The 17,583-nt window shown below is 38.6% G+C and overlaps 1 non-coding gene across 1 annotated transcript; it reads left to right on the top strand.

Annotated features, from left to right (window-relative positions):
- The first annotated feature begins 16,487 nt into the window (after positions 1-16,487).
- On the top strand, positions 16,488-16,540 carry LOC120039267. The gene has a single exon (XR_005475364.1). It is a non-coding gene; the product is annotated as a U7 small nuclear RNA (small nuclear RNA).
- Positions 16,541-17,583: the final 1,043 nt, after the last annotated feature.

Genomic DNA, 17,583 nt, shown 5'->3' with positions numbered 1-17,583 from the left:
TAAGTACCTGTGCCCCTGCAGCATCAGTCATGCCCTCCGTGCCCTCTCAGTGCCCTCTCAGTGCCATTTCTATTTTAGATATTTTTTTATTTAACCTTTATTTAACTAGGCAAGTCAGTTAAGAACAAATTCTTATTTTACAATAACGGCCTACCCCGGCCAACCCCTCCTCTAACGACACTGGGCCAATTGTGCGCCGCCCTATGGGACTCCCGATCACCGCCGGTGATGATACAGCCTGGAATCTAAGTAGGGTCTGAAGTGACGCCTTTAGCACTGAGATGCAGTGCCTTAGACAGCTGCGCCACTCGGGAGCCCAGGAAAGGAACCTCACCACAATCTGGCTATTGAAGCACAATTCTGCATCCTGCTACTAGGTGATCGTTATCCATCATTTTTTGATTATTGACCATTGACAAAACTGGTATTCCACTGCTGATTCTGTGGCTTCCCCTCAGGTCTACCTCTCCAATAACCCTTCATGGTGAAACCTAATCCAGTGCACTGAGGGGGCAGTACCTCCAGGGCAAACCATGGTGCAGTCAGCGTGGGCGAATAAGGCCCTACCTACTCTGTTAATGAATGCAAGTGCTTGGACATCTCATCTGCTACATGCAATCAATTTAACACTGTTTACCATGCCATCAGTGAGGTTATGTGGATGGGACAGACAGACTGGTGCTCTGTGCACCTCTCTGGGGTAAACCTAGCCAAAGCCCCCTTCACGTCTGACATGAACAAGCCCTTCAACTGGGATGCTCTGAGGATTAGGTAATCTCACCATGATACCGTCTCTCTCTTCCTCTCTCGTCTCTCAGTTCCTTCTAACCTCTCTCTCTCTCCATGGCTCACCTCTCTCTCTCTCTCCATTGCTCACCACTCACCACTCTATCCTTTCTCTTTTTCATATCTCCCCCTCTTTCTCTGTCTCTCTCAATCCTCTCTCCCGCCGTCACTCACCTCTCTCTCTCAGGCTGTTCCACTCAGGGCAGAGCTATCCTCAGGGGTCCTTACATCCTTAAGTGCCTCCAGAAAAGGTTAGTTGGCAGGTAATTGTCCAGCTGTGGTCGGGCTTATCTTAATCGTAGGTGCTTCAAAACAAGCTATACTTCCTGTGATGAAGAGGCTTACTTCAAGTGAAGGGAGGAGAATGGAGAGGTGGAGAGAGGGATAACATGTTTTGAGCGTTGGTAGGTATGACAGTGCTCTTTAGGTTGACAATGTGGTTTCAACGACCCCCTGATATCACAACGGCCATTTAAACTATTTTGTAGATGTAACTGTCACACTGAGACTATTGGAGAATAAATTATGTAACTCACAATGATGGTATCTACCTGAAAACAGTCACACAGGATTCTGAGCCAATGGTGCATAAAAACTGATGCAAACATTTCTGGAATAATTTTTTATTATATCTTCTAAACACATTCTTTAAATATGTTTTCAAAGTCCACCAATATTATTACCATCACTACAAATGTTGATGGTCAGTCATTCCGCAATAAAAACATACAAACATGCATAGCGACACATGTCAACATAAGGCTACATTTCTGTTGATGGCGACTAGCATACCTTGCAGTTGAACTAGGCCCATATCTTGTGGGAGGGACCTCATTTTAGGGCAGAGGCATTCCATTGTCATTGCAAAATGGCGTATTATTCAAAAGAATCTGGTGACCAAAAACATTTTGCTGTACTTGACTATGCATGTAATTACAATCATGTGAGGTCTATTTTTTCAAGGGCACATGCAGTGCTGACGTGTTTGATTTAAGCTAAGTGCTCAAAACACATTTCATTCTATTTCCTAATGATTACAAATAGTCTATCGACAGAAAGCAGTGTAGCTTACAGAGTAAAAAAAATCCTGTTGTTTTTTACGGTAACGTACTGGCAGTCATGCGACGAATACAATAGGTGTAGACCTTACCGTGAAATGCTTATTTACAAGCCCTTAACCAACAATGCAGTTCAAGAAATAGAGTTAAGAAAATATTTACTAAATAAACTAATGTAAAAAATAAAAGTAAAAAAAATAATTACTTAACAATAACAAGGCTATATACAGAGGTACCAAGTCAATGTACGGGGGTACAGGTTAGTCGAGGTACTTTGAACATGAAGGTTGGGGTAAAGTGATAGATAATAGATAATAGATAATAAACAGCGAGTAGCAGCAGTGCAAATAGTTTGGGTGGGTCAATGTAAACAGTCCGGGTGGCCATTTTATGAATAGATCAGCGGTCTTATAGCTGGGGGTAGAAGATGTTAAGGAGCCTTTAAGACCTAGACTTGGCGCTCCGGTACCTCTTGCCGTTCGGTAGCAGAGAGAACAGTCAATGACTTGGGTGACTGTAGTCTTTGACAATTTTTTGGGCCTTCCTTTGACACCGCCTAGTATATACTGTGCCTTCGGAAAGTATTCAGACCCCTTGACTTTATAAACAAATCCTCATCAATCTACACACAATATCCCATAAGGATAAAGCAAAAACATTTTTTTTTCTTTTTATTGATTAAAAATAAAAAACTGAAATATCTAATTTCAGATCTCTCCAGAGATTTGGCCACTCCAGGACATTCAGAGACTTGTCCCGAAGCCACTCCTGCGTTGTCTTGGCTGTGTGCTTAAGGTCATTGTCCTCTTGGAAGGTGAACCTTCGCCCCCAGTCTGAGGTCCACTCTACCATAAAGGCCTGATTGGTGTGGTGCTGCAGACATGGTTGTCCTTCTGGAAGGTTCTCTCATCTCCACAGAGGAACTCTAGAGTTCTGTCAGAGTGACCATCGGGTTCTTGGTCACCTCCCTGACGAAGGCCCTTTTCCCTGATTACTCAGTTTGGCCGGGCGGCTAGCTCTGGGAATAGTCTTGGTGGTTCCAAACATCTGATGATGGAGGCTACTGTGTTCCTGGGACCTTCAATGCTGCAGAAATGTTTTGGTACCCTTCCCCAGATCTGTGCCTCGACACAATCCTGTCTTGGAGCTCTACAGACAATTACTTCAACCTTATTGCTTGGTTTTTGCTCTGACATGCACTGTCAACTGTGGGACCTTGTATAGACAGATGTGTGCCTTTCCAAATCATGTCCAATCAATTTAATTTAACACAGGTGGACTCCAATCAAGTTGTAGAAACATCTCAAAGATGATCAATGGAAACAGGATGCACCTGAACTCAATTTCGAGTCTCATAGCAAAGGGGCTTAATACTTATGTAAACAAACTATTTTTAATTTTTTTTTTATTCAACAAATCTTTTTTTGTGTTGGAATTATGGGGTATTGTGTGTATATTGTTAAGGATTTTTACATTTTTTAATCAATTTTAGAATAAGGCTGTAACGTAACAAAATGTGGAAAAAATCAAGAGGTCTGAAAATGTTTCTGAAGGCACTGTAGGTTCTGATGGCAGGAAGCTTGGCCCCAGTGATGTTTTGGGCCATACAAACGACCCTCTTTGCACCTTATGGTCAGATGCCGAGCATTCGCCATACCAGGCGGTGATGCAACTGGTCAGGATGCTCTCGATGGAGCAGCTGTAGAACTGTTTGAGGATCTGGGGACCCATGCCAAATATTTTATGGGGAAAAGCTGTCTTGGTGTGTTTGGACCATAATAGTTTGTTGGTGATGTGAACACTAAGGAACTTGAAGCTCTCAACCTGCCCCACTACAGAGTGATCATCCCTTCTTTTCCTGTAGTCCACAATCATCTCCTTTGTCTTGATCACGTTGAGGGAGAGGTTGTTGTCCTGGCACCACACTGCCAGGTCTCTGACCTCCTCCCTATAAGCTGTCTCATCTTTGTCGGTGATCAGGACTACCACTGTTGTGTCATCAGCAAACTTAATGATGGTATAATAGTGACTTAATGATGGAGTCATGCTTGGCCACGCAGTCGTGGGTGAACAGGGAGTACAGGAGGGGACTAACCACACACCCCTGAGTGGCCCCGGTGCTGAGGATCAGCGCGGCAGATGTGTTGTTGCCTACCCTTACCACCTGGGGGCGGCCCGTCAGGAAGTCCAGGATCCAGTTGCAGAGGGAAGTGTTTAATCCCAGGGTCCTTAGCTTAGTGATGAGCTTTGTGGGCACTATGGTGTTGAATGTTGAGCTGTAGTCAATGAACAGCATTCTCTCATAGGTGTTCCTTTTGTCCAGGTGGGAAAGGGCAGTGTGAAGTGCGATTGAGATTGTGTCATCTCTGGATCTGTTAGGGCAGTATGCGAATTGGAGTGGGTCTAGGGTTCCGGGATGATGGTGTTGATGTGAGCCATGACCAGCCTTTCAAAGCACTTCATGGCTACAGACGTGAGTGCTCATTTAGGTAGATTACCTTCGCATTCTTGGGCACAGGGACTATTTTAATTTTATTGAACTTTTTTAACTAAGCAAGTCAGTTAAGAACAAATTCTTATTTTCTTACGGCCGGTTGTGACACAGCCTGGGATCAAACCAGGGTCTGAAGTGACGCCTCTAGCACTGAGATGCAGTGGCTTAGACTGCTGCAGTGCCTTAGACCACTGCGACACTCTATGGTGGTCTGCTTGAAACATGCGTATTACAGACTCGGTCAGGGAGAGGTTGAAAATGTCAGTGAAGATACTTGCCAGTGGTTCCGCGCATGCTCTGTGTACACGCCCTGGTAATCCGTCTGGCCCCACGGCCTTGTGAATGTTGACCTGTTTAAAGGTCTTGTTCACATCGGCTAGGGAGAGCGTGATCACACATTCGTCCAGAACAGCTGGTGCTCTCTTGCATGCTTCAGTGTTGCTTGCCTCGAAGCGAGCATAAAAGGAATTTAGCTCATCTGTTAGGCTCGCGTCACTGGGCAGCTCATGACCGGGTTTCCTATTGTAGTCCGTAATAGTTTGCAAGCCCTGCCGGTGTAGTAGGATTCAATCTTAGTCCTGTATTGAGCCTTTGTCTGTTTGATGGTTCGTCTGAGGGCATAGTGGGATTTCTTATAAGCGTCCTAGTTAGTGTCCCGATCCTTGAAAGCTGCAGCTCTAGCCTTTCGCTAGGTGCGGGTGTTGTCTGTAATCCATTGCTTCTGGTTGGGATATGTACATATCGTCACTGTGGGAAAGACGTCGTCAATGCACTTATTGATGAAGCCGGTGACTGAGGTGGAACATTCATTTCCAGTTCAGTTTCTGTCGCGCACGGCATCGCGGTACCGCTAGCAGCATTTTAGCCCTATACTGTTATGTGCTAGCTGTTTGTGTTTCATAAATATACAACTAGCATTCATCCAATGACATTGAGGAGTATTCCACCTCAGTCACCGGCTTCATCCACAAGTGCATCATTCAAATGTCAACATTCACATACTGTACTTTTTGTTTTTACAGTAACTTACAGATAACTGCTCGCCAGTAAGTTACCGTAAAAACAGCAGGATTTATTTTACAGGGTACATTTCGCTAATCTAAATCCCAGCTATCTATCTGATAATATGTTCAGGTCAATAGGAGCTTGCGGGGGGGGGGGGGGGGGGGGGGGTATGTTTAGTTGGCCCGAGACAAAGGTCACTCTGACCAATTAAATATTTCCAACAGTCCATCAATAACAGTGACATGCAGACTAATACAGTATGGACTAGTAGGGGGGATGGACATAACCCATGGTTGCATCAGGCTCAATTGAAGAGCAAAAGGCCAAAAGGTTACTGGACAGACATTGGCCCTTACCCTGCCGCCCTCTCATATGTGCACTTGATAGCGACAGCTGCAATTACTAAGGTACAGTATACTTCAGACAGGTCAAATGGGAGAGGACAAATAGAAAAACCTTTAAAGCGGTGGCTGAAGTAAAAGTTTAGGATGCCCATACGACTACATGAGGTGCTGCTGGGCTCTCATAATGGAATCAAAGATCTGCGTCTAGAGGGACAAGAACTAACGAGTAACAATAGATGGACCTCTCCTTGGAAGCTCACTTTAGAATGTACCTTTATCATTAGGCACACTTCTAATGTGACCACGTCTCATCATGACAATCTTAATCATGGCATATGTGTGTGTCTGTGTGTATGTGTATGTTGTGTGAAGAACCATCAGCCCGTATGGCTATTAAATATGAATGGCCAAGGTCAGGGGGGTTGCTGCACTCATTTAGCATGGGTGACCAATGCCAAATGTAAAGGTCAAAGTGGAATTGCCTGTGTTGGAGCCATACGAAGGGACTTGGGCCCATTTATGCATCTCATTGGCAGTGATTTATGGCTGGAGATAAACTTAGGGATGGGAAGAAAACTCTGTCTTTTCCCCATGCTTGTGTAAATACACAACTTACTCATATCAATCACTGTGAATCGCCACTGACTGTATGCTTCCTGCCCAGATTAGTAACAGCCTTTGTCTCATTCCCCCAGCTCCTTTCTACATTGGGGAAGACACAACTTGTATTGTAGCCATGTTGTGGCTTGACATTAGCATTTTGAAAAGCAGGAATTGTGATATGAATGTTTTTCTTTCTTCTGGCAGTATTGTCTGGTAGATATGACCGACTGGTGTGAATATTCTCTAATGATTTCACATATTCAACAGACTCATATTAAACATACATATTAAACATATCAAACAGACGTATTAAACAGACATATTAAACATATTAAACCGACATATTAAACATATTAAACAGACATATTAAAAATATTAAACAGACTTATTAAACATATTAAACAGACTCATATTAAACATATTAAACAGACTCATATTAAATATATTAAACATATTAAACATATTAAACATATTAAACAGACTCATATTAAACATATTAAACATATTAAACATATTAAACAGACTCATATTAAACATATTAAACATATTAAACAGACATATTAAACATATTAAACAGACATATTAAACATATTAAACAGACTCATATTAAACATATTAAACAGAAATATTAAACATATTAAACATATTAAACATATTAAACAGACTCATATTAAACATATTAAACATATTAAACAGAAATATTAAACATATTAAACAGACATATTAAACATATTAAACATATTAAACAGACATATTAAACATATTAAACAGACATAGTAAACATATTAAACAGACATAGTAAACATATTAAACAGACATAGTAAACATATTAAACAGAAATATTAAACATATTAAACAGACTCATATTAAACATATTAAACAGACATATTAAACATATTAAACAGACATAGTAAACATATTAAACAGACATAGTAAACATATTAAACAGAAATATTAAACATATTAAACATATTAAACAGACATATTAAACATATTAAACAGACATAGTAAACATATTAAACAGAAATATTAAACATATTAAACATATTAAACAGAAATATTAAACATATTAAACATATTAAACAGAAATATTAAACATATTAAACATATTAAACATATTAAACATATTAAAAATATTAAACATATTAAACATATTAAACATATTAAAAATATTAAACAGACTTATTAAACATATTAAACAGACTCATATTAAACATATTAAACATTTTAAACATATTAAACATATTAAACAGACTCATATTAAACATATTAAACATATTAAACATATTAAACATATTAAACCGACTCATATTAAACATATTAAACATATTAACATATTAACATATTAAACATATTAAACATATTAAACAGAAATATTAAACATATTAAACAGACATATTAAACATATTAAACATATTAAACAGACATATTAAACATATTAAACATATTAAACAGACATATTAAGCATATTAAACAGAAATATTAAACATATTAAACAGACATATTAAACATATTAAACATATTAAACAGAAATATTAAACATATTAAACATATTAAACATAAATATTAAACATATTAAACATATTAAACAGACATATTAAACATATTAAACATATTAAACAGAAATATTAAACATATTAAACAGAAATATTAAACATATTAAACAGAAATATTAAACATATTAAACAGACTCATATTAAACATATTAAACATATTAAACAGACATATTAAACATATTAAACAGACTCATATTAAACAGAAATATTAAACATATTAAGCAGACATATTAAACATATTAAACAGACTCATATTAAATAGAAATATTAAACATATTAAGCAGACGTATTAAACATATTAAACAAGAAGTATACCATCCCAACCGTAAAGTGTGGTGGTGGCAGCATCATGTTGTGGGGTGCTTTGCTGCAGGAGGGACTGGTGCACTTCACAAAATAGATGGCAACATGAGGAATTAAAATTATGTGGGTATATTGAAGCAACATCTCAAGACATCAGTCAGGAAGTTAAAGCTTGGTCGCAAATGGGTCTTCCAAATGCACAATGACCCCAAGCATACTTCCAAAGTTGTGGCAAAATGGTGGCTAAGGTGTATGTAAACTTCTGACTTCAACTGTGTAGTAGTACTGTGTTCATGTCCTAGATTCTGACTTCAGAGGACCCAGGCCCTGCTATTTGCCAAAGAAATTAAGACATGGTTTGCTTGGAAAATGAATCTAAGGAAATGGACCCAGATCCACTGTGCCTTTCAGTTACAAGCAGATTAGTCTATGGCGTACTCTTAACTTGTAAATCAATTCACTACTGATTAAAATACATTTCTCTGTTTCAACCTCCCACCAAAGGACTTTTATGGGCAATGCCAAAACGTGGTTTCGCCTTTCGGGAGCGGCTGCAATCGGGGCAGCCGAGGCTGAGTCGGTCTATTACTCTACACCCAGGCTTCAAGCGTTTTGTCCCTTAAATGGGAAAACCAGCCTGCAACATGGCCTTTTGGAACAGCCCCCAAGTGGTTCAGAGCTCAGGCAGAAAAAGAAGAAAAAGAAAACGTGTTTGAACTGTGCTCCGAAGCGGAAACATTTTCTCCTGCATCACATTCTAACCTGAAGGTCTATTTTCCTTCCCTCCAATTGTAATACATTTGGTTTTCCTACTAATGTCGTGTTTTATTTTTCCATGAGAAGATGAAAGAATGATAATGTGCTACACCATAGACACCAGTGTGTATTACATAGCCCCTCCTTTCCCCTTTGTTACTGTCATAGCACAGCCATTGTCATAGATCACCTAAGTAATCAGATACCATATAAAGCATTGGAAAAACTAAACACCACAATAAAACATGATATACTTCATGTTGCTCTTGAATACGACAACGGTGGATTAAAGTGTCTTGGAGGAATGGATTGTGAGGGATTGGGCATTTTAATACCAGAAATGACACATTAGACTACTCCCTTCCTCCCTCCCCGTCTGAACACATCAGCTCCAGAGGCAGTTTATATACAGTGGTTCTGTCTGTGTTCTGTCACATTCATCTCTATTCCCGTTTACCATGGGGCATTAGAGCCACATCAGCCTCCATTACCGCCACGCAGATTCAACCACCACTGACAATACAAATCGTGATAAGATGAAGCCGACGCCCCATAAACACCATCATATATATGACATCATACCAGCAGCTGGATAGGAGATCCCACTTGTCATCTCTACGTGCTTACTCCCCCAGTATAGCATAGAGATATGGATTTCATTATTTCTTTATTTGTCTTTAACTGTATTACTACAGATATAGGATCTTAATTTGAGCCAATTTGTTACAACAAGAAAATAATCCTGAATCAACAGGAAATGTGAATTATTATGTGGATTATAATTAATGGACATATTTGTAAGGGTTGATACATTTTTTTGTTCGGGCAAATCAAGCCTGAAAATTCAGAGTGGAAATTTCAAACCTTAGAAGCATAACCTGCAAGTTTGCATTTCCTGCTGTGCAGGAATATTATCGGCTACTAAAGAGTGACATCTGTGGTACCATCTGAATAGGTGTTTGTATGCGAGACAGTATTTATCTTTGTTTGGTTCACATCCATCACTCAGTAGTGGGAGGCCCTGCATGGCTGGCATGCTTGTGCCGAGAGATTTACGCCGTAATGCGTCAAATCAACAGACCCCTACAGTGAAATATGTTTTTTTATCAATAGGGATGATCAATAGTGCAAGCTGGCCATTGTATAATTATTAAGGTCAGGGCGTATCAATAAAGCTGTCTCACCCCACCTCATGATGCCAGAGGCTGCGATGGATGCTGTGGAACAATAGACTCACATTAAAACAATACTACAATGTACTATAGAATACTACAGTACTTACTATAGAATGATGTAGTAGACTGTAGTATACGGTAGAATACTATACTACATAATGTAGCATTCTTCAATCATTTAGTATCTTTTGAGGGCTCCGAAGTGGCGCAGCGGTCTAAGGCACTGCATCTTAGTGCTAGAGGCGTCACTTCAGACCCTGGTTTGATCCCGGGCTGTATTACAACCGGCTGTGATCAGGAGTCCCATAGGGCGACGCACAATAAGCCCAGCGTCATCCGGGTTAGGGGACGGGTTGGCCGGGGTAGGCCGTCATTGTAAAATAAGAATTTGTTCTTAACTGACTTGCTTAATTAAATAAAGGTGAAAAAAAAGAATAAAAATCAATGTGTAGTATTTACTATAGAAAGTTGTAATATACTGTAGAATACTATAGTAAATACTATAGTACTATCCACAATTTTTTTTACTGTAGTAAATACTACAGTAATGTCAGCAATAACACTACATTTTTTAAAGGATAGTAAATACTACAGTATTTTATTTGCATATGCCCTGCCCATTCCCCTCCCATATATCCCAATATCTATCTATCTATCTATCTATCTATCTATCTATCTATCTATCTATCTATCTATCTATCTATCTATCTATCTATCTATCTATCTATCTATCTATCTATCTATCTATCTATTCAATTCAATTTCAATTCAAGGGGCTTTATTGGCATGGGAAACATGTGTTAACATTGCCAAAGCAAGTGAGGTAGATATTATACAAAAGTGAAATAAACAATACAAATTAACAGTAAACATTACACATACAGAAGTTTCAAAACAATAAAGACATTACAAATGTTATATTATATATATATACAGTGTTGTAACAATGTACAAATGGTTAAAGCACACAAGTTAAAATAAATAAGCATAAATATGGGTTGTATTTACAATGGTGTTTGTTCTTCACTGGTTGCCCTTTTCTTGTGGCAACAGGTCACAAATCTTGCTGCTGTGATGGCACACTGTGGAATTTCTCCCAGTAGATATGGGAGTTTATCAAAATTGGATTTGTTTTCAAATTCTTTGTGGATCTGTGTAATCTGAGGGAAATATGTCTCTCTAATATGGTCATACATTGGGCAGGAGGTTAGGAAGTGCAGCTCAGTTTCCACCTCATTTTGTGGGCAGTGTGCACATAGCCTGTCTTCTCTTGAGAGCCATGTCTGCCTACGGCGGCCTTTCTCAATAGCAAGGCTATGCTCACTGAGTCTGTACATAGTCAAAGCTTTCCTTAAGTTTGGGTCAGTCACAGTGGTCAGGTATTCTGCCACTGTGTACTCTCTGTTTAGGGCCAAATAGCATTCTAGTTTGCTCTGTTTTTTTGTTAATTCTTTCCAATGTGTCAAGTAATTATCTTTTTGTTTTCTCATGATTTGGTTGGGTCTAATTGTGCTGTTGTCATCTATCTATCTATCTATCTATCTATCTATCTATCTATCTATCTATCTATCTATCTATCTATCTATCTATCTATCTATCTATCTATTCAATTCAATTCAATTCAAGGGGCTTTATTGGCATGGGAAACATGTGTTAACATTGCCAAAGCAAGTGAGGTAGATATTATACAAAAGTGAAATAAACAATACAAATTAACAGTAAACATTACACATACAGAAGTTTCAAAACAATAAAGACATTACAAATGTTATATTATATATATATACAGTGTTGTAACAATGTACAAATGGTTAAAGCACACAAGTTAAAATAAATAAGCATAAATATGGGTTGTATTTACAATGGTGTTTGTTCTTCACTGGTTGCCCTTTTCTTGTGGCAACAGGTCACAAATCTTGCTGCTGTGATGGCACACTGTGGAATTTCTCCCAGTAGATATGGGAGTTTATCAAAATTGGATTTGTTTTCAAATTCTTTGTGGATCTGTGTAATCTGAGGGAAATATGTCTCTCTAATATGGTCATACATTGGGCAGGAGGTTAGGAAGTGCAGCTCAGTTTCCACCTCATTTTGTGGGCAGTGTGCACATAGCCTGTCTTCTCTTGAGAGCCATGTCTGCCTACGGCGGCCTTTCTCAATAGCAAGGCTATGCTCACTGAGTCTGTACATAGTCAAAGCTTTCCTTAAGTTTGGGTCAGTCACAGTGGTCAGGTATTCTGCCACTGTGTACTCTCTGTTTAGGGCCAAATAGCATTCTAGTTTGCTCTGTTTTTTTGTTAATTCTTTCCAATGTGTCAAGTAATTATCTTTTTGTTTTCTCATGATTTGGTTGGGTCTAATTGTGCTGTTGTCATCTATCTATCTATCTATCTATCTATCTATCTATCTATCTATCTATCTATCTATCTATCTATCTATCTATCTATCTATCTATCTATCTATCTATCTATTCAATTCAATTCAATTCAAGGGGCTTTATTGGCATGGGAAACATGTGTTAACATTGCCAAAGCAAGTGAGGTAGATATTATACAAAAGTGAAATAAACAATACAAATTAACAGTAAACATTACACATACAGAAGTTTCAAAACAATAAAGACATTACAAATGTTATATTATATATATATACAGTGTTGTAACAATGTACAAATGGTTAAAGCACACAAGTTAAAATAAATAAGCATAAATATGGGTTGTATTTACAATGGTGTTTGTTCTTCACTGGTTGCCCTTTTCTTGTGGCAACAGGTCACAAATCTTGCTGCTGTGATGGCACACTGTGGAATTTCTCCCAGTAGATATGGGAGTTTATCAAAATTGGATTTGTTTTCAAATTCTTTGTGGATCTGTGTAATCTGAGGGAAATATGTCTCTCTAATATGGTCATACATTGGGCAGGAGGTTAGGAAGTGCAGCTCAGTTTCCACCTCATTTTGTGGGCAGTGTGCACATAGCCTGTCTTCTCTTGAGAGCCATGTCTGCCTACGGCGGCCTTTCTCAATAGCAAGGCTATGCTCACTGAGTCTGTACATAGTCAAAGCTTTCCTTAAGTTTGGGTCAGTCACAGTGGTCAGGTATTCTGCCACTGTGTACTCTCTGTTTAGGGCCAAATAGCATTCTAGTTTGCTCTGTTTTTTTGTTAATTCTTTCCAATGTGTCAAGTAATTATCTTTTTGTTTTCTCATGATTTGGTTGGGTCTAATTGTGCTGTTGTCATCTATCTATCTATCTATCTATCTATCTATCTATCTATCTATCTATCTATCTATCTATCTATCTATCTATCTATCTATCTATCTATCTATCTATCTATCTATCTATCTATCTATCTATCTATCTATCTATCTATCTATCTATCTATCTATCTATCTATCTATCTATCTATCTATCTATCTATCTATCTATCTATCTATCTATCTATCTATCTATCTATCTATCTATCTATTCAATTCAATTCAATTCAAGGGGCTTTATTGGCATGGGAAACATGTGTTAACATTGCCAAAGCAAGTGAGGTAGATATTATACAAAAGTGAAATAAACAATACAAATTAACAGTAAACATTACACATACAGAAGTTTCAAAACAATAAAGACATTACAAATGTTATATTATATATACACAGTGTTGTAACAATGTACAAATGGTTAAAGCACACAAGTTAAAATAAATAAGCATAAATATGGGTTGTATTTACATTGGTGTTTGTTCTTCACTGGTTGCCCTTTTCTTGTGGCAACAGGTCACAAATCTTGCTGCTGTGATGGCACACTGTGGAATTTCTCCCAGTAGATATGGGAGTTTATCAAAATTGGATTTGTTTTCAAATTCTTTGTGGATCTGTGTAATCTGAGGGAAATATGTCTCTCTAATATGGTCATACATTGGGCAGGAGGTTAGGAAGTGCAGCTCAGTTTCCACCTCATTTTGTGGGCAGTGTGCACATAGCCTGTCTTCTCTTGAGAGCCATGTCTGCCTACGGCGGCCTTTCTCAATAGCAAGGCTATGCTCACTGAGTCTGTACATAGTCAAAGCTTTCCTTAAGTTTGGGTCAGTCACAGTGGTCAGGTATTCTGCCACTGTGTACTCTCTGTTTAGGGCCAAATAGCATTCTAGTTTGCTCTGTTTTTTTGTTAATTCTTTCCAATGTGTCAAGTAATTATCTTTTTGTTTTCTCATGATTTGGTTGGGTCTAATTGTGCTGTTGTCCTGGGGCTCTGTGGTTTGTGTTTGTGAACAGAGCCCTAGGACCAGCTTGCTTAGGGGACTCTTCTCCAGGTTCATCTCTCTGTAGGTGATGGCTTTGTTATGGAAGGTTTGGGAATCGCTTCCTTTTAGGTGGTTGTAGAATTTAACGGCTCTTTTCTGGATTTTGATAATTAGTGGGTATCGGCCTAATTCTGCTCTGCATGCATTATTTGGTGTTCTACGTTGTACACGGAGAATATTTTTGCAGAATTCTGCATGCAGAGTCTCAATTTGGTGTTTGTCCCATTTTGTGAAATCTTGGTTGGTGAGCGGACCCCAGACCTCACAACCATAAAGGGCAATGGGCTCTATGACTGATTCAAGTATTTTTAGCCAGATCCTAATTGGTATGTTGAAATTTATGTTCCTTTTGATGGCATAGAAGGCCCTTCTTGCCTTGTCTCTCAGATCGTTCACAGCTTTGTGGAAGTTACCTGTGGTGCTGATGTTTAGGCCGAGGTATGTATAGTTTTTTGTGTGCTCTAGAGCAACGGTGTCTAGATGGAATTTGTGGTCCTGGTGACTGGACCTTTTTTGGAACACCATTATTTTGGTCTTACTGAGATTTACTGTCAGGGCCCAGGTCTGACAGAATCTGTGCAGAAGATCTAGGTGCTGCTGTAGGCCCTCCTTGGTTGGTGACAGAAGCACCAGATCATCAGCAAACAGTAGACATTTGACTTCGGATTCTAGTAGGGTGAGACCGGGTGCTGCAGACTGTTCTAGTGCCCGCGCCAATTCGTTGATATATATGTTGAAGAGGGTGGGGCTTAAGCTGCATCCCTGTCTCACCCCACGACCCTGTGTGAAGAAATGTGTGTGTTTTTTGCCAATTTTAACCGCACACTTGTTGTTTGTGTACATGGATTTTATAATGTCGTATGTTTTACCCCCAACACCACTTTCCATCAATTTGTATAGCAGACCCTCATGCCAAATTGAGTCGAAGGCTTTTTTGAAATCAACAAAGCATGAGAAGACTTTGCCTTTGTTTTGGTTTGTTTGGTTGTCAATTAGGGTGTGTAGGGTGAATACATGGTCTGTTGTACGGTAATTTGGTAAAAAGCCAATTTGACATTTGCTCAGTACATTGTTTTCATTGAGGAAATGTACGAGTCTGCTGTTAATGATAATGCAGAGGATTTTCCCAAGGTTACTGTTGACGCATATTCCACGGTAGTTATTGGGGTCAAATTTGTCTCCACTTTTGTGGATTGGGGTGATCAGTCCTTGGTTCCAAATATTGGGGAAGATGCCAGAGCTAAGGACGATGTTAAAGAGTTTTAGTATAGCCAATTGGAATTTGTTGTCTGTATATTTGATCATTTCATTAAGGATACCATCAACACCACAGGCCTTTTTGGGTTGGAGGGTTTTTATTTTGTCCTGTAACTCATTCAAGGTAATTGGAGAATCCAGTGGGTTCTGGTAGTCTTTAATAGTTGATTCTAGGATTTGTATTTGATCATGTATATGTTTTTGCTCTTTATTCTTTGTTATAGAGCCAAAAAGATTGGAGAAGTGGTTTACCCATACATCTCCATTTTGGATAGATAATTCTTCGTGTTGTTGTTTGTTTAGTGTTTTCCAATTTTCCCAGAATTGGTTAGAGTCTATGGAGTCTTCAATTACATTGAGCTGATTTCTGACGTGCTGTTCCTTCTTTTTCCGTAGTGTATTTCTGTATTGTTTTAGTGATTCACCATAGTGAAGGCGTAGACTCAGGTTTTCCGGGTCTCTATGTTTTTGGTTGGACAGGTTATATCTATCTATCTATCTATCTATCTATCTATCTATCTATCTATCTATCTATCTATCTATCTATCTATCTGTCTGTCTGTCTGTCTGTCTGTCTGTCTGTCTGTCTGTCTGTCTGTCTGTCTGTCTGTCTGTCTGTCTGTCTGTCTGTCTGTCTGTCTGTCTGTCTGTCTGTCTGTCTGTCTGTCTGTCTGTCTGTCTGTCTGTCTGTCTGTCTGTCTGTCTGTCTGTCTGTCTGTCTGTCTGTCTGTCTGTCTGTCTGTCTGTCTGTCTGTCTGTCTGTCTGTCTGTCTGTCTGTCTGTCTGTCTGTCTGTCTGTCTGTCTGTCTGTCTGTCTGTCTGTCTGTCTGTCTGTCTGTCTGTTTACAGGTTATGGAAAATGTTCTCTTTTAGTATTTCTCCAATAGGTTTTCTCAAGGAGAAAGCCTCCACTTCTATATAAAATACAATAAAACAAAAACACTATAGTAAAATCCACTGTAATTTCTGCAAAATTGCCACATTAAATAATATAAAGTATACTACAGTCTGCAAAAACATTACAGTTAATACTACAGTCTGCAAAAACACTACAGTAAATACTACAGTCTGCAAAAACATTACAGTAAATACTTCAGTCTGCAAAAACACTACAGTAAATACTACAGTCTGCAAAAACACTACAGTAAATACTACAGTCTGCAAAAACACTACAGTTAATACTACAGTCTGCAAAAACACTACAGTAAATACTACAGTCTGCAAAAACACTACAGTAAATACTACAGTCTGCAAAAACACTACAGTAAATACTACAGTCTGCAAAAACACTACAGTAAATACTACAGTCTGCAAAACCAATACAGTAAATACTGCAGTCTGCAAAAACACTACAGTAAATACTACAGTCTGCAAAAACACTACAGTTAATACTACAGTCTGCAAAAACACTACAGTTAATACTACAGTCTGCAAAAACACTACAGTAAATACTACAGTCTGCAAAACCAATACAGTAAATACTACAGTCTGCAAAAACACTACAGTAAATACTACAGTCTGCAAAAACACTACAGTAAATACTACAGTCTGCAAAAACACTACAGTAAATACTACATTCTGCAAAACCAATACAGTAAATACTGCAGTCTACTACAATACTACATTTTAATTACTTAAGCTGAAATACTACAGTTTTCTTTTACTACAGTAAAGTCTGAAAAAACATCACAGTGAATACTATAGTATTTATACCATAGTATATTATTCTATTCATATGGGGAGGGTTGTTGCTTCGCCGTACTGGGATGGAGGCCCTGAGCAATAGGTCAAATCATTACAGTGCCATTACATCCTATGTCTTTTTGGCCATAGTAGAACAGTATGAATGAGCTGTGAGCTGTTGAAGTTTTGTGTCAACCTCTTAGAAACACGACCTCCATCTTCATAAGCCAGGCCAGATCTATTCCCTCTATTGCCGTAAAGAAGACTGGG

The sequence above is a fragment of the Salvelinus namaycush genome, unplaced genomic scaffold (genome assembly GCF_016432855.1).
Source record: "Salvelinus namaycush isolate Seneca unplaced genomic scaffold, SaNama_1.0 Scaffold261, whole genome shotgun sequence".
Taxonomy (NCBI): Eukaryota; Metazoa; Chordata; class Actinopteri; order Salmoniformes; family Salmonidae; genus Salvelinus; species Salvelinus namaycush.
This window is presented reverse-complemented; position numbering and strand designations above follow the sequence as displayed.